Source organism: Nylanderia fulva, unplaced genomic scaffold (assembly GCF_048542155.1).
Source record: "Nylanderia fulva isolate GAGA-0341 unplaced genomic scaffold, ASM4854215v1 Scaffold31, whole genome shotgun sequence".
NCBI lineage: Eukaryota > Metazoa > Arthropoda > Insecta > Hymenoptera > Formicidae > Nylanderia > Nylanderia fulva.
In genome coordinates this window covers 2,577,447-2,604,332 of record NW_028190379.1, presented here as the reverse complement: position 1 = coordinate 2,604,332, position 26,886 = coordinate 2,577,447, and the positions used below count along the sequence as shown (strand labels likewise).

The window sequence follows — 26,886 nt, the reverse complement described above, 5'->3', positions numbered from 1 at the left end:
CGAGGGAGACCATCATTTTTTGCACGTTCCCAATTTTTACCATCTTGTATCTTTATAACTAAACCTTAAATTAAAATTTTATAAAACTACTTGAAATTGAAGAATGTGTGGTTTCGTTAATATTTAATTTCCGCAAGTCTTATAGTTTGCGAGAAACTCTCTTTTCAATAGTTCATAACTCGAAAACGATTATTGACGCCTGAACATTTTTGCCGAGGAAAAATGATGTCAGACACCCTATGCTATAATCGTGCAACGGAACGCATCTGCGTTCGAAAGTTCCGAACTCTGTTCGAGCTGTGCAAAGGAACGAGAATGACCGGATTAGGTTTCGATCACGAAGGGCTGTGTCCTTCGCGACAACTCCGAAAGGACTTCGCGGCCCCGCGAAGTCGGAAAGCCCATTTCGATGGTCCCTTGTGCCATCGGGTAATCCCATTTGAGATTAGACGTAGGCGTGAATTGTGTTACGCCGGAGTTTGAGCGGATCAAAGGCAAATTCCCGGTTGGGATGCATACGTACGTAATTGATATGCCTGATGGGGGTTTCCAAGTCGGATAGTCAATTACCATAATCTGCTTGCGGGAAGAGAGAGAGAGAGAGAGAGAGAGAGGGAGAGAGATAGAGAGCGGTCTGATGCAACTGTGCCGATTCCGCGTGTATCGCGATTGTATACACTAGGGATGACGGCAATTCGATTTCGAAACGAAAGAAGTATCCTCGCGCCCCATGCATATCTGGCCACGGCGCTTATTAGATTCCGCTGACAGTGTATCCCGCATATGTGGCGCGCAACATCCTGTTGCCCGCGTTCCTCTTTCAATTAGCTGCCAGGTACCCGCGGCGTTAATCTTGCTTGGTGATTGCGCGCTGCGTAATTGGCGACGGCGTGGCTTGGTTAGTACCGGGCAAACAGGTGCATTTTCTACCGAACGACTTGGAAGAAACATTGTCGTGGTTACGACGAATGAATGAATGAAGCGACCTACGCCACTCGAAGAGGATCGATTCTTGGCGAAGTGAATTGTGCGAAAAAAAGGGAGAGAGAACAATTAAATTACTCAATTCTTGAATCGTGTACAGAAATATTCTACGTTTAAAAATATTATTTTTATTTTACAATTTTAGTAAAATTTGATAGTGAATTCGATTAAGCTTTATTGTATGAAATAATTAGACTAAAATACGTGATTATATTCGTAGTAAAATATAAATCAAATTATAGCAACTTTGACTTTGACAAAGCATTATAAATGATATATCTATATTTATGCGTAAAATATATAAAAGGACGACCTGGTCATCTGGTTATTTTATGATCTAGTGTACTATATTTATATAGAGCGTACTTCCTATATACAGTGACTCTCCGAATACATGCGCTCGTTTCTACTGTTATATAAATAATCGTTGTCACCGATAGCGAACGTTGATTTACGACTAAATTGCCTAGTATTTTCTACGTGTAGTCATTCTTTATAATTATAGAAAAAAAAGAAAATCACGGAACATGCTGTGTTAATATCGAAGAATCGGAAGATCGATCGAAATGCATTAGTGCATTATGACTTATATTAAAAGAAATCTAGAATTGAATCTTGATTCTAAAATAAGAATTTTTCTAAATATATATACTAATAAAAAGTAATTAATTAGTATTATAGATAAATAATTAATAAACTTTATTATATGATTTAAAAATTCTGTACTACAATTTCTTTCTCTCTCTCTCATTCTTTTTTTCCGGGACACATCATACAAATATATTATCATGCTTTATGCAAACTCACACTTGCTCTTTTTTAATCCTATTTAAAACCAATCATTATTAGATGTCAAATATATATGGAATCGATTTTATGGTTTATATGAAGTATTAATAGTCACTTCCTTTTATCTGGAAAAATTTGAGAAAACGCAATTTCTTCTATCTTATCAATATAACTTTCCATTAACATGATCATTTTTAACCATTCGCTAAAATAAGTCATTGTTAATTTACCATTCATCAAACAGAATTGAAAGAAGCTCAATAAAATCAGGCATTAATGCTGCCGAGGAATATCAATTACTTCAACCTCGTTAGCAGAGCGATCATATATTTACGAAGTCTATATTATGCTAATTGAAACGTAATTCCAAAAGTAAGTAGTTAATGGACGATATGCGATAAAAAAAAATAAAAAAAAAAAAAAAAATAAAAAAAACCGCGTTCTTCATTTCGGAGCTCTTTCATCCGTTTTTGCTCGCGCGATACTCTCTTTCATTGACGCATGCAGCTCGATTAGCCGCGTTAAATACGAGCGGCCATTTATCATGTAGCAAAGAAGGGGAGGAGATGCATAATAGAGACGTTACCTTCCGTGCCATATGCTGTCCGTGTACAATAAGCGCTCGCGCGCGCGGTTAAATGGTTACGGCGCGCAATATGCCGAGAAATGCGACGAATAGTTTCGGGAAAACGACGATATATAGACGCAGTTTATATTTACAATGGCACAATACACTTCTGCGCCCACGAGCACAGGGGTGTGAGAGTCCGGCAAAAACGAGCAGGTTTCATGGAGGGTCGACAATTCGACCCACTCAGGATCTTACGAGAGATAGTCAAATCCGAATTTTTGATATAACAATCTATGGCTGTCCCACAAATTTGCACAATAAAAATCTCATTTTTTTTTTCAATCTAATTATGCGTTTGCATTTTACTCATAGAATGTAAACATTTGTGAATTAAATGTTCTCGACATCTAAATATTCTCTTGAAGTTTAGTGACATATATAGGTATTAAATATATATCAATATTATATTAAAGGAATGTATTTGTATTTAAAAAATGTAATTGATATATTAATTGCATTAATGCATTAATTAGTATGGTTTCTATTTGCAAATCAATTTAGCCTGTTTCGTAAGGCATTTATTTTTAAGTGTCATATTGTAAACAATATTTTTATTTGAACGATATATGCAAAAAACATCTTGCAACAAATGATAAATTTTTAACCCGATGATATTTTGGAAATAAAACGAATAATTTTGTGAATATGTTATTTGCAACGTATTTGTTTAATGTATATGTATAATCAATGTGTATGCGTATAATATATAACGCGTACACGCTGCTTGTGTAGATTCGTAAATGTCAAGTGATGTTTCAGATAGTAATCAGCGAGCATCACTATTGTGATTGGATGATATTATACGTAATGCCACGTGAAATCCAATTCAGCGCTGGCCCACGTCAAATGAGTTACATACACATTTTATTGTTATTTCCGGTAAAACGGTGCGCTTACGAATTTTTTCAATATGCAAATGTGCGAGAATGCAGTTCGACCAGGCAAAAATGCATTCTCTGAAAATGAAGAGTCGCGCGATATTACAGATATAACGCGAGGTAGAAATAATGTTAACACGTCGTAATGTAATTGTTACGCACGACAAAAAAAATACATTGGCGTTAATCGCATTTACGGTGTTATGATTACTACAGCACAGAATGAATTTCCAGATATAAGAAAATAAAAATGTTTGCAGAATTAGAGGGAGAGATAATATTTATAGTTTTGTGACTTGAAAATAAAATTTTACATATATTTAACATTTGGTTTATATAACCATATTGTAAACATATCATCTAAAATTAAAGAATATATTCTTTAATTTTAGATGATTCGAGAATTATAGAGAAGATTTTCAGATAATTTGAAAATTGCAATTAAATAATAATTTTGGTATTATATTTAACTTCATCGCGCGCGCACGATGAAGAAGCTGTAATATGTAGTAAGTGCTATAAATTTGGAATGGATTGTAAAATATATATTTATCATTTAATTTATCAGATATTGTTTTAATTTCTTAAATCTTGCACGTTATAATAAATTCAAAGACTAAATAAATATATATACTTTGTCTAATCAAAAATATTCATATTTAAATTGAGATTGATTATTTTTTTTTGTTCTCTTCTTTTGTTCTTTTTCTTAATAATTATATTAATAAATATAACCATTGTGAAAAATATTAAAAATAATATTTAGTTGAAAGTTTAAATCAAAATTTTAACCAATCAAAAATATTTTAGAATTATTCTTATGAAAAGCACAATTTACATTTATCCTACGAAACAATGTTTGCGCCTTACGGCTATTGCATAATTAACTAATAATAGATATAATATATAATTCATTGCCTGGGAGTCTAATTTCCGTTGAATGTTTTCGTAATTTTGACCATTATTTTTATGCAATAAACACATGTTCAATAATAACGATTCGCGTTGCCAAGTCGTCTCGTATTAATTAAACGTGTTATCAAATTAACGCGACGTTAACGAATATGTGATGATTTAATTAAATTATTTATAATTAAATATATGAGATGTGCGGTAATGAGAGGAGTCACCGAATTAAATCAATGTTATTTGTAATTAAATAATATGTGCGTTCGTGTATCGGTAACGTCGTGGAAAATTACGCCGAATAATAATGTATAGAAAATTACGCGCGATAAGAATAATGCGCCTATATGTTAATGAGCTCTACTGTCGGCTGAAATATGCAATGTATACATATCATATATATGAGGTTATACAGATTGCATTAAAACAAAAAAATACAATTTTAAATAAACTGAAATAAAACAAAATGCATATGAAACAAATGTTCCTCGTAATATCTAAATCATATCTGTGGAGATGCAAATATCACATTAAAAATTTAATTATTTTGCCAGTCTATTATCACATTATGTGATTAATTAACAATGCTTACCTTATTTTGGCAATATGTCGAGACTAGATTAAAAAATAACATCACAAAGAGCTGTCAATTCTTCTGTCAGATCTGATTGAGTTGAACAAAAATCGCGTTTTCACTTAGTCAATTAAATGTTAATAATAAGTAAATGTCACTTCAAACATAAATGTAAGCATTTCGACTTATTATTCATTTACAGATATCGCATATCGTATGACGCCGTACAATATCATAAATCAAATCGAAATCAAATTTTTCTATTTGTCCCTTAGCGTACAAGATGTATAGCGTTAAACACACGGACTTTAATTCTCAGACTGCAACGTCCTGTCGTGCAATAATCCACAGCGATTTCGAAATGCAAATACAAGGGAGAGCAACCGTGCGACGCGAAGAGGAGAAAAAAAAACATTCGGTAAGAGGCGCCGAGAGATTATTCGAGATTATGGCAGTGACGGACTCGCGTATACGAATCCGGAGATGCAGCGTGGCTCCTCTCTTTCTCTCTCTCTCTCGCAAATGCTGCGGATACTACATAAATTAATTGTGCGGCCTCGCGCGCGGCCGCATGTTGCGATCTCAAGTAGGTTCGCGAGATTAAGCAGAAGGGACAGAGAGAGAGAGAGGTAGGGGGCCTCGGTTTTTGTTGGATTTGCACAACAATGCCCGGATCAGTGCGGCATGTGCGAGAACTTACCGCGCTTGACGAGAGAGCAAGAGAGAGAAGAGCCACGAGAGAGCTTCAAGGGATCCTTAATCCCTGGACCGCTCTCCAATTTGATACAATTTCCTGGCCTCTTTCTGTCACGTCGATGGGGAACAGACGTCTGCTCGTCGGGTTGACCCCCGTTTTATCGGCGACCCCTTTTTTTTCCTCACTCGCCCGAGAGTTCGTTATTCACCACGCGGTGTATTTATTCGTAATTACCCGACGCGAAAATACAGTCATCGAGACGTGTGAAAATGTAGGAGATCGAGCGAACGGGTCTTTTGTGCGCGAAAGTGTGATTTCTAAAGCAAACGAATACTTCAGGGAGGTTTCGAGCGAAGGGTATTTAATTACTTCGTGATGCGATTTCGTGAGTGCTTCCTAAGTTGCTTGAAAGTAAAATTAGTGGATGAAGAAGCTCTTGTTGTTCTATTTCTCTCTCTCTATCTTTCTCTAATGGCAGTGTTAAATATCCATGAGAAAAATCAGGCGAATTTTAGCGAAATCATGTACCTATACAAGATTGAAAATGTACACAGAAAATTTTCTCTTAGAATTTACCCTGAAAATCATGGTAATCGTGAAACAATATGCGGTATCGGAAGAATTTTATTTATAAGAGTTTTACTGATATTTACCACAATAAAAATATTAATATCTACCACAATAAGATATAAAAAAATTTCCTATGTACCTATTTTTTATTGTGGTAATTATTAATCAGAGAAACTTTTATAAAATTCTACCAACACCCCATTATTCTACGATTATCATGATTTTCAGGGTAAATTCTAAGAGAAAATTCTCTCCGTGCATTATAATTATGTAATAATAAACATCTTTCTCAGAAGGATTTAATTTCCTCTTTTGTTTGATACATCTTTTCGCAAATATGCTTTTTGCAATATATCGTAGCAAGTAACGATACATTTTTACGATACCTTTAAATAATGTGGAAAGTCTTGCAAGATTCCAAATAAAGTACGTACATTCTTCCAAAGCGAACATTTACGCGAAAGACAGAGAGAAAGGAAGAGAGAAAGAGAGATAGATAGATAGATAGAGAGGGAGAGAGAGAAAAAGAAAATCACGTCTGACTACCCGTCTTTGAATCATCTCGTCGTCGGAGGCACTTTGACTGAGAACGAAGCAAAGTACTTGGCCAAGTATCTACATGACAACTACGTTTCTGCCCTGTAACGGAAATTCTGCTCTCGGAACTTATGGAAACGGTGGCGAAACGAAGCGTACTCCCTTCGTTTCCCCTTGCTTCACCCTCCCGTCATCGCGGATACTGTGGGGAAAGTTTCGGATGTGAATAAACTTTTATTTCTTGCCGCGGGCGAACTTTGTCGAATCGTATATCTTTGCGAAGTCTCTGCTAAATACGCTGTGGTTCATCCCTTTGTACAATAGTGAGCTCGGTGTCGTAGAGCTATAGACCGTTTTAATTTAAGCAAAGTTATATGTTCCTTTGCTCGTTGATTGCACCGAATTGTATATACATCAAGCGCGACTTCGCGTATTTTTGTGCCATACGCATATTTATATTCGAGGCGAGATCAAATTGCACGCTAAAAATATAGCAATCCTCGCGACAATTAAATTTTAAACTCTCATTAAATTCATTGATTTCGAAGCAAGAAATCGATTCGTCGAGGAAGCAGATAGTTAATTATTAATTACTTTATGGTTCCGATAATGCTTGCAGTTTTAGTAATTCTATTCAAGTTTTAATTTTGCAGGGTAGATTTTTTCGCGATCTTGCATTTTAATTATTCTTGTTTTCTATAAATTAATATCTCATTTTATACATGAAAAACTTGCAAGCTCCTTAACTTTTCTTAATATGAAAGAAAAAAATTTTAAAGTGATGTATCATAATCTGAACTTTACAAATTTTAAAATGCCATGAAATTGTACTTAGCATTTTAATTTTAAAATAATCTCTCTTTAATGCGTGTTGCATAACATGCGCCAAATATTGCGATACATTAAATGCGAATTTGTCGGATAATATTGTCCTCTTTAACTTCGAAACGAGATTAATGATATTTCTTATGTATAAAGACGTCCCTAAAGAGAAATTTATCACCTTCGCGAGTTACATTATAGAGCTATGCGATAGTTTTTAACTACTTTCCACGACGGGGCAAATCAATATGGTCCAGATAAGAGCTTGAGGAGTCCTTGTTCAGGATCATCCGGGTTAAATCTCTGATTTATCGGTGAAAACTACGCACGAAAATCCCGAAGCGCTTCTGGAAATCTCTCAGGATACTCCTACCGATTTCCATTTTTATTACACCGTATCCGCGTCGTATCTACATCCCTCAAAGAATCGACGGCGCTAATTTGCAAGCAGATAACTCAGGGTTACGACCGTGAACTTACCTGGAGGACGAACAGGAAATGCGATCTTCAATCTCTGCAGGACGCTCTGAAAAGAAAGAAGAAAAGCTGTGATGATATCTTTCTTTTATAGTGTATCTAAGAAATTTAAACTCTCTTATTTATATATACAAAGTGTCTAACATAAAGTGTCACATCGAAAATATATAAGTAGATCTCGTCATTTTGAGACAATTTTTCCTCAGCAAAAATATTGAGGCATCAATAATTTTCGAGTTATAAGCGATTGAAAATAAAGGGTTTTTCGCAAACTAAGCCTTGTGGAAATAAAATATTAACAAAACCACATATTCTCCAATTAATTTCAAGTAGTTTACTTTAATAAAATTTTAATTTAAGATTTAGTTATAAAGATACATGATGGCAAAAATTGTGAACATGCAAAAAATGATGACCTCCCTCGATATTTTTGCTTAGGAAAAATCGTCTCCAAATAACGAGATCTACTTGTATATTTGCAGACATAAGTCAGACATCCTGTATAATGTTAAAAGATGTTCTATAATAATTATCAAAGAGAATCTATAATTATTAAAGAGAAATGACAAAGTAAAGAAATATGATAAGTAAAGATTTTCTATCGCTCTAACTCTTACTCTTCTTTGTACGCCTATAAGTGTATATCATATCATGAAGTCGCGATTGTGCTAATATAGATGCGAATATACAGTCAGCAACATTTTCATTGATTTACGAATCGGATCGAGGAAGAGACGAAGGCTTAAAAAAAAGAAAAGAGAAAGAGAGGCGAATGATTGTAGTGCCGTTGTGCGGCCAAATCAAATTTAAAAGAATGACTCGTACACTTGTTTCACGGATGGAACAATGGCCTTTTGAACACACTCCTCGAGGACCTTTCAAGGCGTTTGCTGACATTACGCTGCACTGTCGACGGCACAATGGAGAATTGTACCGCCGCCATCGACGCCGTCGCGAAGTAGCATGTTCTCCACGGTTCGGAAGTATCGGGGAATTGAAATAGGTGGAAGACAACTGTTGCTCGCTCTCCTCCGCAACCTTAAGAGAGGAGGCTAAACCTAATTTGGCTCGTTCCCGAAATTCCCAGCCTAGTAATTTCCCTGTCAGTCGCTCGACTCCGCGCAATGTTTTCTCCACTCATCCCGTATAATTATTATCGCAGATGAGATATGCCGATTGGCTACTCTTTAAACGTGTGAATATTTTCCCCTTACGTAAGTATTTCTCGAATGTTATATATAAAAAAAAATATCCGCGAGTCTAAACCTGTCACATCATCGCATATTGCTTTTATTATCTTCCTTACATTATTTCATCACTTTTTTTTATACATCTTCATGTACACTTATTTTCAATTTCCAACGAGATACATCAATTTATATTCATGATACGCCGAGTAAAAACATTTCTAATATTATACTTATTTTCGAGTCACCTGTCACCGTACGTCGACTCGCTGTCCTCTTCATTGTCACTTCGCTCCTTAACGCGCTCTTTCTATTCGCAATTTTTACAAGGCCGCAATCTCGAGGGCGCGTATCCTTGTCATGCAAGATCAACGTTTGTTATACTCGGAAGATTGCGCCCGCGGCCGCAAATCAAGACGAAGCACGCGTGTTATTACGAATAGGCCGAACTTACAGCAAGATGACTCACGCGTCTCTAATTTATTGTTATTCCGCGTGCGGCCCGTTGCGGAGCAATCAATAACGATTAAGACCACGAAAGAGAACGGGACCGATTACGGAGTCCCAAAAACTATCGATTTAAATCACCTATGATTCCTACGTCGCACACAGGTTAAATGTTTCGCGGCACTCTAGTCATTATTTTAATTGTTGCGAGAGAGAGCGTTGCGCTCTCTCGCTCTAGGGTCCTTAATTACAACGTTCGCCGCGGAAATTAAGGCCGATTCCACTTGCCTGCTGGCGTCCGCACTTAAAGAAACAACCGCTCTTCGCCCGCCGTTCGCTGTAATAACGTTTCTCTTTTTGTGCAAGGTCCCGAGCAAGGTGAGAAGCAATGCTTCGACGATTAGAGGAAAATTGCTTCCCGACATTCGCGAAATAATTTCTATTTAGCGCCAATGATATCTAAATGATGATGGACGTCGAGCACGATATATCAAAATTAAACCGGTAACGAAATCTTACAGTAATCTCTCGTCAGTGACAAATTTTCCATTTCAAATAAATGAGCATGTCAAATTCCTTTTACTAAAAGTAGATATGACTTCTTAAAATCTATTTTATTGCAAAAATCTATTTTATTGCAAAGTTTCGAAGACTTAAAAAAAACCGATAATGTCGATTCTTTCAATCCAGCGATATTGGACACTTTGACAATGTTCGCTGCTAAATTAAGATAAGGACATAAATGGACATCACGTGAGTTAAAAGATACGATTGTCTCTTAAAGGTATATTTTCTTCTTTCGAATTATCGATAAGATTGAACGAATTAGGGTCAAGTAGCGAATGTCGATCATCCACAAACGTTTGTTCAATCCATTTGCAGTTGCGAGAGCTGCGAACTTTTGTCATTAGAGGAACTTTCGACTATTGTCTGTCGATTAATTTCGATTTTCGATTCGTACTACATGTATGACGCAGTGCTCTTTTTGCAGCATCGTGATGAAAAGATGTACAGATTGTTTGACAGTAACGGCTGCAACCTGTGATTTTCGCGCAAATTGAACAGATATTGATCTGACAATGAGAGTACTTTAAATTATAAATTGATCTTATTTTATTTTATTAATGGCATATTGCCACGGATAATGATTATAATATACTTTTTGATTGTATTAAGATTTCAAAAAGATACTAATTGTAAGTATAAAAAATAGAACAGTATCTACACATATTAATAATGTATATTAAATCAGTGTTATATTTACAGAATATATAAAATGTATAATTTGTTAAATCTTTATTCCTACATACATTTTACAGAAGTTTCTAAACTAATTACTTACAATTTTATCAATACATTATTTATTATTATTGAAATGTCAATATTAAACAATTATTTATTTTTTTCTATATTTTTTGGAAATTTAAAACTTTAATAAATTTTTCTCAAAATTTTTCAATATCAAATATTCCGTAGTATGCACGAGAATCAACACCATCACTATACAGGATGGTACAGGGGTTTAAACGAAACGACGACGCTTCGGTATGTCAAAGGACGTCCGCTGACGTTTCGCCTGTTGCACGAAGTCGGCACTTTTCATTCAATTATTCGCAATTACAGGGGAGATAGTCCGTCGCGTTCGTTACCGTTTTAATAATTGCTGTTATTGAGAAAATAGTTGCAGAAAACGAGCGTCACATTTGTGTACACGACACACTAAAAGTTATTGTTGTGTAAGATAATCGCAATTATTACAGATCCCTTTGATTTATAATAGCAAAAAAATTCAAACAAATATTTTCAAATAAAATTATTATAGAGATTGCATATTACGTAGATGTCAAAAAATATTAACTCATAATATTGTATTCTAAGTAAAAGTAATTTTTCTATTTTATCTTTGCATTCTATTTTTACATATTTTTGATTAAAATTCCGGAAGTTAAAGTGTTTGGAATTAAAGTATTAAACAGAGTTGTGTTCATACATATAAGTAGCTGAAAAGTCTGTAGCTTATACATTTTAAACAAAAGAAGAACGATATTTCTTCATGGACTAAACTAATTTTTTTATATTTTTCTTTCTATTTGTATTTAATTTATATATGTATATTTTCAATTATAATTAATTAATCGATAATAATTAATTAAAAAAATTAAAATTGTTTAAAATTGAAATATTAAAGGAAAGCTATATATTCGTACACCCACAAAAGCTTAACTCTATAGATTGAAAGCTCAGCTCTTTAGAAATTTTAAACAAAAGGAGAACGATTTTTTTCATCAGGTATAAGCGACCATAGAACAATGATGAATGTGAAAGAAGTCGTCATTTACTATTTTGAAAGTGAGATGACTATTATTAGCTCTCGCGAGAGCTTATTCGAGTGGCATGTAATACGTTCTTTGATACGACATCAAATCCGATTCGAGCTGGCGCGCAACCGCGTTCTTTGGCCGTCCGCGTGTTCATGATAGCGGACTGCACAGCATTTTTTAGTCTTTCATCCGGCGCTTTAATCATTCCAGGGGCCAAGTAATAGACGAAGGCACACGGAACGACCGCCTTTCAAAAGTAAATGGATGCAGGATCTAGCGCCGTGCTTCTAGGAGCGCAATATCGTTTAACTTAGTTTAGACGCTGATTATTTATTCATTTCCATAGTATCGGGTCGATGCACGTCTCGTTTTGATGGAGATTCCTTTCGGAGAGGGAGATGGGCGAGTTGCGCGAATAAAAACGGAAGATCGATCTTTTACGATCCCTCTCTCTCTCGATTTCGAGCCGTTTAATATAAATTAGATCAAAATGCGACGCGAAAAGCCCAAATAATCATCGAAAATATATTTCCGTAATTTCAAACGTTATTTATATATACTTTTACATTTTCTTTTCATTATTAAACTTTAATTACTCTGTATGATGTTATGGATGGATATCAGATTCTTAGATTGGAATGAGATTATATAGGCTGTAATTATTATTAAAATAATGTAAGAAAATATATTGGAATTAAAATATGCAAGATGTAGGATTTTAAAATTTTGTACAGCACTTTGGCAAGATCTGTCATCCTAAAACGTGCAATGCAATAAATTCTACCCTATTATCGGCCCTTCACAATCAATAGTATTTGAACCTCTCATTCCGCGATTGCCGATAAAAATCCGTAAATATAACGCAGCTGATCGACGTGCGGGAAAACGCGACGTGCAGAGTAGTGAATTAATTTGCGGAGTAATTCCGTCATCGCGATGTCGCGCGAAATCGCGGCATGTGATTGACGGGCGTATTTCCGCGTCCTTCAACGCAATGGGCTAGCTATTAAATTTGGTGCATTCGCGAGAAGCCGTTACTAGAGAACCGGTTGGGGCTGCAATATAAAAAAAAAAAAAAATATCCTCCGACTTTTTATTCGCTTTATATGTATCCTACCTTAACATCGGACTTTCGAGACTTCGTCAACTTTCTTGATAATATTGTATGCCACTTTCAGTGAGCTCTATAAAGCGAGAGAGCCAAGGTGTAATAGCGCGTTATAAACACCTGGCTAATTAGATCGATATATTTATTTCTTCGCGTGCAGCTGCATCGAGAAACATCGAGTTTGATGTCTCGAACCGTTATCGTTTTTTATTCGATCAGTCAAGATGCAAGGTTATATCAAATTTCTTGCATAAATAGTACGAATGAGGTAATAAAAGCTTCGTTAATTACTGTTACCGATGGTACGGGGATAAGGGAGATATTAAATCTGTCTTAATGGAATCATGACGCACGGGAACACTGGAAAGATATGTACGATTGTATTTTATGCAGTCTACGTGCAAGATCGCGGAGACCCGATAATCCCTCGACCCCGTTTAAATCAAGGTCCTTTTAATCCCGCTGGATACCCGAATTGGAATCTCGGATTGAATACAAATTCTCTGTTATTGCCTTATACATTTGTATAAGTGAAATGTTAGTTTGCGATACCTACATAATTTTATATGAGCTCCGATTTTATATGACCAAGTCACATTTTAATAAGCACACATTTCGGAAATGGAAAATTATTTTTAAATAACATTAATGAATCAAATAATTCTTCAAAATTATACCAAATTGAGATCGATTGCGAAGGTTAAAAATGATTTGCAGTTTTTATTTAAATGAAATATCTTTGCATTACAATACAAATGAGGAAATACTACGCTCGTAAACAGAGATGTCAAATTACAAAAGAGCCGAAACTTTATCAGGTGCCAAGATACGTGGCCCAGGTAGTCTCGATATCTCGAGAATATCAGGGAATGCGGCGCAACGCGCGCTGCTCCGCCGGGAAATTTCGTATCGTCGGGTTGCCCACTGACGCGGGTCCGACATCTCGTGTAATTCGCAGGGCCATATATTTCACGGGCGGCGGGTCCGCTCTTACGTAGAGCGTGGCGCAGCGCGGCACTTAGACCCCTCGACGATTTCAATAAATTATCAAAACAACGTCTCGGGGCCCGCGTTCTCGCATTAGCGTGAGAAGGGATAAACGCGACGGACGAGCTTAAAGCGGCAATTTGCCGGTCCTCGCACCATCTGTCAAAAGATACGACGTGTATTATCGAGCTTGGGGCCATTATACTCGAGAGAAGGAGAAACGGAGAGATGAATGAGAATCGAGAGACGAGAGAGAGAGAGAGAGAGAGAGAGCGCCGCTGGTCAAACTCAGATCACGGCTCGTCATCCTTGATCGAGAGATTCCCTTTCTAATTGCTTAAAAATTACACGCCACTTTGGCCCCGATCCATCGCTCGTTTACGTTGTTGACGTTTCCGCTATCTCGCACGATTCAAATTAGCTCGCGGATTTCTGATCTCGCCGAAGATCGCGTCGATCCACAGCTGCTATCCCGCTATTCGTTCGATTTTAATCTTGAAACGAAATCGAATATAACGCTATATTCAATCTTCATTACTGAAAAATGGATCAAATATCGTAACTAAATGCCTCATTTTATATCTAGCTTTTTTGTTATTTTTGGATTATTATATTTATGATGTCAAAAATTGTGTAGTTTTATTTATTAACGTAAAACAGAGTATTTAATAAATCCATGTTTTTTTCTAATGATATAGTGCGTTGCACAGATTTTCATTTTCTTGCAATAATAAAGCGGAGTAGATGAGCAAACAGATTCGCAAAGTATCAGACAAATAGTACGCTAAGAGCTAAAAAGTTCTAAGCACAGTTGAATACGACCTCGTTACAGATATCTTACTGTTAGTCTTACGAATATTTATTCAAGTTTGTGTGTGTGTGTGTGTAATCCAGTATAAAGTGAAAATAAAATCTCAATTGTATTCTACTTGCTAAGAAACTCATAACAAGTAAGAATATCTATTTATATAAAAAAGATTTAAACAATATCATATATATTTTAATTTTAAATAGTACAAAAGAATACTGCATATAAAATTATATAAATAAATATAAAATATGTAAATTTGTATTTTTAATGATTAAAATTAAACAATGTACTTGACTTACTTTACGATTTAAAGAACTTTATAGTTGTCTCGGTTTAGAAAAGTGTAAATGTCTGCAATAAAATGTATAATATATCAAATATATTTTTAGCAGCTTATATTACGCGAACTAAAATTCACAGTTTTACTAATTTACTGAGATAAATTTTGGCGGATCATTTTCGAATCATAAATCTTGCGCAAGTTGTGCCGAGCTGCTGAAGGTTGAGATATTACGCCGGCTTTACCTGCGGTTTCTCTCTAATTGCGCAAAATTACACGCCGGCTCGATTTTAATTATCCTCTTATTAAACCTCCGATCGTTATTATCTCTGTATGCGTTCAATCGCGGGAAATTTTTAGCGTACTCGATAAAATAAGCTCTATTTTCGCTAGCTATCATAAGATTGATCGCGGTATTGCATTGATTAGTGCGGAGGTAACTATCTCTTTTTTCCGTCGTTAATTAAGAATCTGTCAAATCTAAAGATCTTAAAAGAGAAATTTAAAGTTAAAATAAAATGTTTGAAATCATATTTTCGTATTAAACATTTTAGAAAGATATAGTTCTATTATATTCCGATGTCATTAGATTTGAGTAAATTGATTTTCCTTAAAATTCTGGATTTGATTAAACATAGATTAAATCTTTTAGCAATCTCTATACCGAATTAACAAGTCTTAAAATATCATAAGACTCATTTATATTTAATCAAATCCAGAATTTTAAAGAAAATCAATTTACTCAAATCTAATGACATCGGAATATAATAGAACTATATCTTTCTAAAATTTTTAATGCAAAAATTTCATTTCAAAAATTTTATTTTAACTTTAAATTTCTCTTATTAAATATAGATTAAATCTTTTAGGGATCTATACCGAATTAACGAGTCTTAAAATATCATAATCAGGTTTACCTTATAATCAAACCTTCATATAGATATCTATTTTTTGATTAATGAAATCTTTTGCTAATATACTACTGAAGACTAACTTGAGCTTAATATTTTTTATTGGTGAATATTTTCCAAATCTAATTTACTGATCCATGTATAGATATAAAGGAATAGATATAAGTATTTAACGCATAAAGAGTGGAAAAGTTGCGTGTCGCCTAGAAAATCTACAACACATTTTATTTTATAATACGTTTAGCGTCTCTTTCCGCGGGTCGCGGATACTTAGAAGGAACGATGCGGGAATTAAATAAAGTTATGCAATGATTAAATTAACTGAATATATTCTTCAATGTAAACGGTACGCGTGAATACATAAACTTGATTCGCTCGGATTAATAAAGTAATGCGTCCGTGCGCGGCGACTATCGAAGACGGTATTCACGCGTACCGTTTACATTGAAGAATATATTCAGTTAATTTAATCATTGCATAACTTTATTTAATTCCCGCATCGTTCCTTCTAAGTATCCGCGATCCGCGGAAAGAGACGCTAAAGTGGTGACCCCGACGTGATCGCGAACGAGCGGGAATTCGCGATTTTTTATATTTTTCTGACCACACGAGTTACTGAGTGCGGTGCGTGTGCAATGGTGGTGACACGGGACGAGGAAACGAGCGTCCCGCTGACGGAGCCGGAGGCACGAGTGCTGGAGCAGCCGCGACTCCACGGAATGCCGATAAGCCTGCCCGGGATGCAACCGGCGAGATTCGAGCAGCCGCCAGGGTATTTTTACCCGCCCCTGAGGTGAGCCGCGTGGGCATGCGGATGCCAGAGTTCACGCCGTCGGACCCTGAGCTCTGGTTCAGTATCGTCGACCGGAGTTTCCAAGCCGCCGGAATTACGGTCGACGCAACGAAATTCGGGTACGCGCTGACGGCCATCGGACCGCGCTATACGGTCGAGGTGCGCGACGTCATTATGAATCCGCCCGCGGAACGCGCGTATGAGACATTGAAATCAGAGCTGATCAAACGGCTCAGCTTGTCGCAGGAGCACAAAACCCGGAGACTCCTGGAGCACGAAGAGATCGGGGATCGCAAGCCGTCGCAGTTCTTGCGGCGCCTGCGCGGCCTCGCCGGAAGTGTCGTGGGCGACCAGGTCCTGCGAACGATCTGGCTAAGTCGGCTGCCGGCGTATATTCAGCCGCATTTAGTGACGCGAACGGGAGACACGCCAGAACAATTGGCGGACATCGCGGACGCGATAATCGAGGCGACCCGGGCGCCGATATTGCAAGTGGCGGAAGCGACGAGAGCCGTGGCGCCTCAGGGGCAGAACGCAAGTGATCCCGCGTCTCTGGAGGCGAGATTCGAGGTGCGGCTGGCGCAGATGCGGCTGACGATGCAGCAGGAGATCGCGGAGCAGATGGCGGCGATTCGGAAATCGATTGAGGCGATCGGCAGTGAGCGCTACCGAGGAAGTCGAGAGGACGACCGACGTCGTCCGCGTTCGCGTTCGCGTTCGCGCCCACGCGCGCGATCGGGAGGTCGCGATCCGCCGGCCAGTGGAATGTGCTGGTATCACTGGCAATTCGGGGCGGACGCCAGACAGTGCAGGGCACCCTGCTCGATGCAGCAGGGAAACGCAGGGACCGGTCGCTAGTGGCGGCGAGCGACTCAGGCCACGGTACGCGACGCCTATTTGTGACCGACGCGACTTCAAAAGTGACGTTTTTAATTGACACGGGTGCGGATCTCTGCGTGTACCCTCGGAAGATGGTTCGAGGACCACGACAGAGATCCACCTACGAACTTTCGGCCGCCAACGGCACACCGATTTTGACGTACGGAACAGAGACACTGCAATTGAATTTCGGATTACGACGGGCATTTTCGTGGCGGTTCGTGGTCGCGGATGTCTCGAGACCGATAATCGGCGCCGATTTTCTCGCACATTACGGACTGCTGGTGGACTTACGCGGATCGCGTTTAATCGACCAATTGACGAGTCTAACCGCGCGTGGACGTTGCATCCAATGTGAGGCAACCAGCATAACTTTATTTAATTCCCGCATCGTTTCTTCTAAGTATCCGCGACCCGCGGAAAGAGACGCTAAATACGTATAAAAAAGTATTTATTCGCTGTTTTCTAGAATTAATTAATTCTGATAAATTCACGCAAATGGCAAAGTAGTGTGTCCTATGTCTGGCTTATATCAATGTGTTAAGTCCAGTTTCGTGTGTCTGCAAAATCGATAAAATACCAGGGCAAGCGGTGTGAATGTGCTGAAGATCGTGCTCGTTCGATCTCGGTCTAACATTTGCGAATCACGTGAAAAGCCAAACCGTGGAACTGCTTGGGATATATCTTCATCCGGAGCCACGGATAGAGGTCAAACTTGAATTCGCCTGTATTCAAGGGACGTAATTCAAACGTCCATGAGGGCCTTCATCTACACCCTCTCGCACCCTTTCAGAGCCCGAGCTATATGTGCAATCTCGGCATGTCGAGAATCTACATGCACACACACACACACACACACACATATATGTATAGACTTGTGAAATAAATGCGTACGTGCTTTACGTTGTGATACGTAGGACTGCGGGCCATCGATGCAGCCGTCAGTTTTTTTAACGCTGCCATGCTGTTAAAATCGTAGAAATTGTACACATTATGCCGACGCAGTTATTCGCATTTCTGAATTTGATTGGCAATTAATTTTTACGAGATGAAAAATGTATACGTGGCGTTTTCCATTTTATGCATGTGTTCGGCGTAATTTCACTTTTTAATATCTTTGCCAATATCATTTTCGTTAGCAGTATTTTTATGGCGAAATATGAAGCGAGGAGAAGCGATCATTTTATTTCATTTTTCCAATATAGCGTTCTTAATTTAAAGTCTAGAAGACTGAAAACACTACCAATGTATCTTCTAGAATTTACTGATTTTTTAACTGGAAGAAAAACGTTCTCGGAATATATCCAGAATTTTTTTTCTACCAGAATAACAAGAACTGACAATTGTCTCAGCAACTGTAGCTCCTATTCATTAGAACGCGTCTTTAAAATTCCGAAAAAGCCAGTATCTCGTTTATAGATAATTGAAGACTAAAAGTATCGTTGTGTGGCATCTCTCGCGTTATTATCGCGATTACCCCGATTGACTTTGTATTGAGGATTCCTTTAGCACCACATCTATGTCAGATATACACGCGAGCCCGCCTCTGGGCAGATCGGAACGGAACGGCGTACGATCCATGGTCGTTTTACGGGAATTAATGAGCGGGCCTTTGCGGGCCGATATAATGGTCTCTTTCGGTAAGCCCGCCCGTCCGTTCGTCGGGATCTAAACAAGGACAAAGAGCCGCGGGTGGTAGAACGTCGCTCGACGGGAGGCATCTCGACCGCCCGGAGCCCGCAGTCTCTCCCTATCTCTCTCTCTTGCAGATAGAAATATATCTATACATGTATGTATGTATATGTTACATATATATATATATATATATATATATATATATATATATATATATCCAACCTCATCAAAGTTCGTTCCTCGGCTCGTCCTTCGGCCAGCCGTCGAAGGGTCGCGCAGCCGCCAGACTCGGTCGATCGATCGATCTCGTAATTAAGATCGCGACCTACAAAAAAGCTTCTAATTGTGCTCCTTCGTGCACTAAAGGAGATTTTCGCTCCACCGTAGGACGAGGCGAGGAAAAGCAAACGAAGAGAGGAACGACGTGAATAGATGCTGTCAGTTGGCGCGTCTTTTCCGGTGTTATTAGAGAGATAGATTCATCGTACAATCCAACATCACCTATCACAGAATGTTATATGTATTTTTTTTCAATCCTTTTTCGCGAAAGAATTATATTTTCATTACTCGCAAGTCAATTATATAATTACAGAATTATAAAATAACTCTAAAATATTTCTCAACCACACAAAGGCTAAAGATAGAAAGCTTTTCTTCCCATTTTTCAATCAAAATAGGTATGTAAAAAAATGTACAGCTGAACTTTTGAAGTGTGTGTGTGAATCCAACATCATCATTCACATATATTTTTATATATATCTATATTTTCAATCCTTTTTCGCGAATTAATTATTTTCATTACACTCGCGAGTCAATTATAAAATTACAGAATTATAAAATACTCCTCAGTTACACAAAGGCTAAAGACAGAGCTTCTTTTCTCATTTTTGAATCAATAAATAAGTATGTAAAAATGTACAGCAGAACTTTTGAAGTGAATATGAACGCTTATAAATTTCGGGTTTCGCAATGGACTCTATATACGGTACTTCAAATTAATAGATATTACTTCGTAGGACAAACAAGGTGCGGTCGCAAGAGTTAAGAAATTACGGGACACGTTTCTATATTGATATGTCGCCCGACAATTTTCCAAGTCCCATAAAGCGGTTGCCATAAAATTACCGCAGCAGTTTAAGGATTATTAATTATAGCAATTCTCTAATCTCAGTCCAGCCGCACCATGGCGGAAGCCAGCTTTACAGTTACTCGACGTCATATTGCAGAAATTCATATGGAACTTGAACAAGGGAGGAAACGGGGGCGATACAAAGTTGTGGCAAAATTAACAGTTACCCCCAGGCTTAAAACGCTCCGTCGCTTTTCTATCGATGTGTGTGTATTACGTTGTCACACACACATATATTTGCAAAACACCCCGTGTCCCTTCCCATTTCGTTCAATTATTCCAATGGCTTTCAAGGCTTCTCGCGAAACGCACGTCGCTCGTAACCGAGATGGAATTTTATGGGGTACTATATAGATACATGCGGCACCGTGTGAGTGGACCTTTGCGCGCGAATGCACATACGTGCATAACGCGGTCGCGTAATACAATCCGGCGCCGATGTGCGTCTCGAGAAGCATTAAAAACTATAAGGGAGTATAATTCCGTCCCGGGCCGCAGATGTATTTCCATTGATACTAATGTATGTACACACAAGGTGTCTTCTCGCGCGTGCGAGAAAAAATCGAGAGGCAAATGGACACACGTCAGACACTCCAGAATTATGACATTTTTTATTTACGAGATATACGCTCTTTTTAAAAAAACATATTATTATTTAATGAACATCGCGTTATTATCGCTTATAATATATACTGAGCAGATTTTTTCGCGTAAAAAATATTCTGGAAAAATATCTAATGCAGCAGCCTCTGATAGGAAATACATACTTAATTATTCATTGCGTGTTACCAATCTAAAGATCATAGTACGGTTATTGCTCTCACAGTATGAACATGATTATGATCGTAACTTAGATATATGTATAGCCAACATGACTAATGTTTTTATATCTCTCGTGTGCAATATGCACTTATCGATTTCAACGCGCAACAGCGTCGCACTGTGTACTCGCTCCGGATGATAACCTTGCACGGTTTCCTACAAATGTTCACGGTTGCGTGGCTTCGGATGAAAAAAAATAGATCAATGAAGTTATTGCAACGTATCGTTCTTTGCGCCTCAGCGGAGCACTGTAAATCCGCGATATTAAAGAAGCGATCAATCTTCCCTTCTCGACTATGGTCGGAAAATTCATATTATCTTCAAAGAAGTTTATATGTCGAAAGAAAGATGTAAAAATATTCCAAGACTTCAACTTTACTAACGCAAAACTAAAAAGAATCATAAATTATTGTATAATCTTTTGACAAGTTTAACAATGTAAACAAATAACTAAATTTTTTCTCAATTAATTTTAACTAAACTCCATTTTAACTTTTATTCAAGACTTATAATTGAATTTCAGAGAATATTAAATGATCTTAAAAATATATTTAATTTTCCGACAATTAAAAGATCGCTAATAATGTGACATGTACTGTGAAATAAAGAAAATTTAGTTGCAAAGTTAAAGAATACATTTTTACTTTTTTCTTACACTTTTCTGTTAAAGTTTGTATAATATAATTACGTGATGTAATGCGAATAAAAAAAGACTTGAATAAAACGAACAGTTGAAGGTTATTGACTTTGAGCAGAGGTACGGCTTTTAATGAGCAACACGGCAGTGTAACACGCTACGGAGAAAAATAAACAGTAGCTGCACTAATTGTTACTTATTGCTGGATGGAGCAGTTACGCAAGATAAAGATGCCATGATAAGATACGCGGTCATGGCCCTTCTTGCAAATGCCGCGAATTAGTCGCGAATACCACTTTAATGGCTTTCGTTATCTAAACGGATACAGTGTGCATCCATACAGCACATTTTATTTTTTAATGATCTCGTGCTTTAAATCTCTTATATTCAGTTAATGTGGCAATTAACGAATAGAGAAATCTTAAAAAAATATACGTGCATTTTAATACGATATTAGTAGCATATAAATAATTAAATTAGATATATTATATCTTTATTATTGTATATGTATTATATCTTTCAGTTACTTTAACGTATTTTTGAAATTACAAATCAATTTAAAATAACTTTGCCTCACAGAGAATACATTTACTCTTCTGATTCATTATTATCAACTTCTGATTAAATATTATCAACATGTTTTTACATTTAGCAAAAATACGAAATGTGATGTATATGTATATTGCAGAACGCGTCTAAAAAATTGATCAATGTATCGATTGTATATACTTGAAAGAGATTATGAAAAGAGCAACTATATTCATGTCGAGTATATCGAGCGTATTAATAAACATTTTCACATTTTTGCTTAGGAAAGAGATGAGTGATTCTTTTAAGAAAAAGGACCTTTTCATTTAAAATAACTTTGCCTCACAAAGAGTACATTTTCCTCTTCTGATTTATTGTATAAATATTACCAACGTGATTTTACATTTAGCAAAAATACGCAATATGATGTATGTATAATATATTGCAGAACGCATCTAAATAAATTGATCAATGTATCGATTGTATACTTGAAAGAGATGATGAAAAGAGCAATTACATTCATGTCGAGATTAGGTCGAGTATATCGAGCGTACTAATAAACATTTTCACATTTTCGCTTAGGAAAGAGATGAGTGATTCTTTTAAGAAAAAGGTATAAGGACCTTTTCATTTTACTTTTTCGCTAGAATCAATTTCGGTTAACGCCGACCGCAGTTAATTTCATTTGCCTGTCTATACAAGAACTACGATCTGGAAAGAAAGATAGAATTACTGATTAGAGTTAGTTTAATCGAAGCAACAACTGACCTCAAATAATTCTAATTAAAGTTGAGTGCCCATTCGAGGGTTTTCCTGGCACAGTAAAGATCTACAAGCGAGGATAGATAGAACAAAGGAATTTTCAACAAAATAGAACACGCTAGGTAGTAGGAACGTTATTAAGTTAGTATAGTATATCGAACGAGTTTTCTAATAATTTTATAAAACATGACAGAGCAAATTTCCAATTTATTTGTCAATTTTTCTGTAATAAAATATTACTAAAAGAGCCTTTTTTCGTTAATGATTCGTTCAGATATTTTTTTACGTTCTAAAAAAATTTCAATATTCTAATTGAAATTATTAGAATATCCTATCCTTTATATTTTTTTACAAATTAACTTGAGATTTAATATGCTCAAGTTTTCGCTTTAAATGCTATTAAATAGAAGAGATTTATAAAATTACGATAATATATAATTACGAAATAATATTTTAATAATCGCGCGTGTAGTAATTTAAAAAAATCGCGCGCATATATATATATATATTTCGAATATTATGTACGGAGAAGATCTAAGTGCATTGCAGTAGAAATGTACTTAAAAATTGACGCGGTTAGGTGGCCCATAGCGAATTAATATTCCACGCTCGTCGTTTCTCATTAGCAGTAACTCGCAGCAAACGAGTGACACGGGGCGATAACGATTTGACGAGCGTGTACGATTAATAGAATATTTGATCGTGCTTGCATATATATATATATATATATATATATATATATATATATATATACGGCACGAGATAGAGCCGCCGGATTTACTGCCGTTTGTTAGGGACACCCGTTAAGGGAGGGAGATTAATGCATGCAATTGTAGGCGGGCGCGCGTTAATTGATACTGGCCTAATCGCCATCAGATGCAGCTACCGCGGGACTATAATAATATAGGAACAGTTCGATAATGCTTCAGTTCAACCCTCCAACCCCGCGAATCAACCCTCCTGTTTCCTACCTGCCAAAAGGTAGCGAAACTCGATGTTCGTTCAATTATTCGTTCATCAGCGGATTAGCAGCTCACCGTGAATGCTGTTGCACGATTAAGCCGGGCTTATTGAAGCTTTTACGCGTTCAGGAGCGGCATAAATATTGAAAGTGCTCAAACAAACACAGCGGGTCCTAACGCGGCGGCGACGCTCGGACGAACATTTTCGCAAATTACAGGCCGACGCGTGTTGATTTTATTTCATTCGACCGCCGTGTGATTTTAGCGCGTTTTACTCTCGATCGTGGTATAACGCGAAATGTTGCCTGCCTGATGAAAATTGCACCTGGAGTGCGCGATGGAAAGAACGGGACTCCTCGCTCAGCGTGCGATATACAGCAAATGTATTATGTATCACTTCTCATTTTACTCGCGCGCATGCTCCTCATTATTTAGACAATGTGTAGATAATTGTGTGAAAAACAATATTAAACACAAGGCTCAATTCTTCCGGTTATCATGAAATTTCCGAGGCACTCGTAGCGATATAAAAATCAACCAAGTGTCATTTTTTTAATCGAATTAGATAGCTTCTTTAAAAAAAAAAAATTTTTTTTGTATTCATCTTTATTCGCAAATCACAGACATGTCTCGAGCTCGTTCTTGAGAGACGACAAATTGTTTGAAGTTTTATTGACGTGGCGAGTCTCATAGCGATATAAAATTAACCAAGTGTCATTTTTGTTCTTTTTAATCGAATTAGATAGCTTCTTTAAAAAAAAAAAATTTTTTTTGTATTCATCTTTATTCGCGAATCACAGACATGTCTCGAGCTCGCTCTTGAGAGACGACAAATTGTTTGAAGTTTTATTGACGTGGCGAGTCTCATAGCGATATAAAATTAACCAAGTGTCATTTTTGTTCTTTTTAATCGAATTAGATAGCTTCTTTAAAAAAAAAAATTTTTTTGTATTCACCTTTATTCGCGAATCACAGACATGTCTCAAGCTCGCTCTTGAGAGACGACAAATTGTTTGAAATTTTATTGACGTGGCGAGTCTGATAGCGCGGGGATAATAATCAGGTTGCATTAATAAAGGAGAGCTAATAAGAGTTCCTCTTGGCCGGTTAACGTGGCCGCCTGTCGGTTAAGTTCTTACTCTGAAGGCGCTTATTGTTAAGCGGTGACTGGCAAGGATCAAGGAGAAAGTCAGCGGGTGATCGACACCATTATATATCCGTGACCGAAAAGGCCGCGCGTATATTTGGCCGCATCTCATCGGCCGTAAGTATCGGTATTGGTGGTACGATCATAATCGTGTTTCGATCAGCACACCTGATCATTGTCGAATATTATACTCGATCTTTTCGTCGCCGCGATTGCCGCGATCCTATATATACGAGAGAGAGAGATAGAATCGAATTCATCACGTAATGCGTAATTCGAACAATTTTAATGCCAAGTCCCTTTCGCCGCAATTATTTTGTTGATTTTATTTTTAATTAAACTACATATATTGCTCGACACTTGCCGCATTAGTTTTCGCGTATTTCCATATATATTCAATATCATTATTTATGTAAATATCTGTATGGAAAATGATATTTAAAATTGAAAACAAGTCTCTCCGCTTTTTAGCAAAATAATTCGTTATTACAATTTCATGTATTATTGTGTAAATATACGTAATGTTTATGCGTTTAGAGATAGTTACCGTTCATAAAAGAAATCTTTTCATAATAATGCAATGCAAGTGTTACGTATATGTAATGAGGATTTGTTAATAACTGAGCAAAATTTATATTGTTATTATATATATGATGGGCGCAAATATTTATTTTATAACAAGATGTTGGGTGAAATAAATATTCTAAGAATTCTATGATGGATTTTGCGTGTAACTTAAATGAATATAAATTAATTTTTTATCAGATTGCTTATATATATACCTTTTTAAAGAATAAAATATGAAGATGGAGTGAGTAACGCAGATGGTGGATGAAAAACTTTTTTAATGAGAAGACCATGTTGCGCGAGCAGTCATTCAATTATGAAAGAGTTAAAAATTGAAAACAGGAGAATCACTCTTATTACTTTTTTATCGCGAAAATAAGTACGATCGAGTTTTTAACTTCGTATAACTATCGACTATATCAAACTTATTTACAATCCGCTTCATATGCCGTACAATTTCTTATAATTTTTTAAAGATACGAGAGATAATAAGATCAAGAACATACAATTTATATAAATTGCATATATATCGAATTTATATAAATTTAAAAACCACTCCTCAATGTTTAAAGTCGACCAGACTGGCAATAATTTATTATAAATAATTATTTGAAATACAACAACGTTTCGGCTGTCATTGCAGCCCTTTTCAAGTACATCTATAAAAAGTTCAATCAAAATAATTATAATTTAATACACTTATTCGCAACAATTAATTATACATTTAAAAACAAAAATGTGTTACATACCAAATTTAAAACAGTAAATCAACTTCTATGCAAACTACCGACAATGTTAACGCTTGTTTTGATGAACAATGCAAGACTGACAGAAGTAAGCACATATTAAATAGATGTTAACTGTTCACAAGAATCTTAGTCACTAAGCGTTAAGAAGATAGAGACGAAACTAAATGTGTCTTTCGTAATTTAAATCGTCATAATAAAGTCAAATAAATAAAAATAAATAAATAGGTGGATATAAAAATAAAAATTAAATTAAAAGTAAAAATAAATATAAAACGACTTAAATAACGTCAAGAACACGATCATAAATCCCACTGAAATTCTCCGTATCTTTCTGTAAATTAATACTTTTTCCTTGTTTT

The 26,886-nt window shown here is 36.5% G+C and overlaps 1 long non-coding RNA gene and 1 pseudogene across 1 annotated transcript in view; one reads left to right on the top strand and one right to left on the bottom strand.

Annotated features, from left to right (window-relative positions):
* Window positions 1-7,873: 7,873 nt before the first annotated feature.
* LOC146722486 (uncharacterized) overlaps window positions 7,874-26,886 on the bottom strand; it is an 84,956-nt gene continuing 65,943 nt past the window's right edge. Inside the window, exon 4 of the long non-coding RNA XR_014925143.1 lies at window positions 7,874-7,914. This is a non-coding gene — a long non-coding RNA (uncharacterized LOC146722486). The remainder of the gene's footprint in view (window positions 7,915-26,886) is intronic.
* On the top strand, window positions 16,499-18,050 carry LOC114933905 (uncharacterized; annotated as a pseudogene).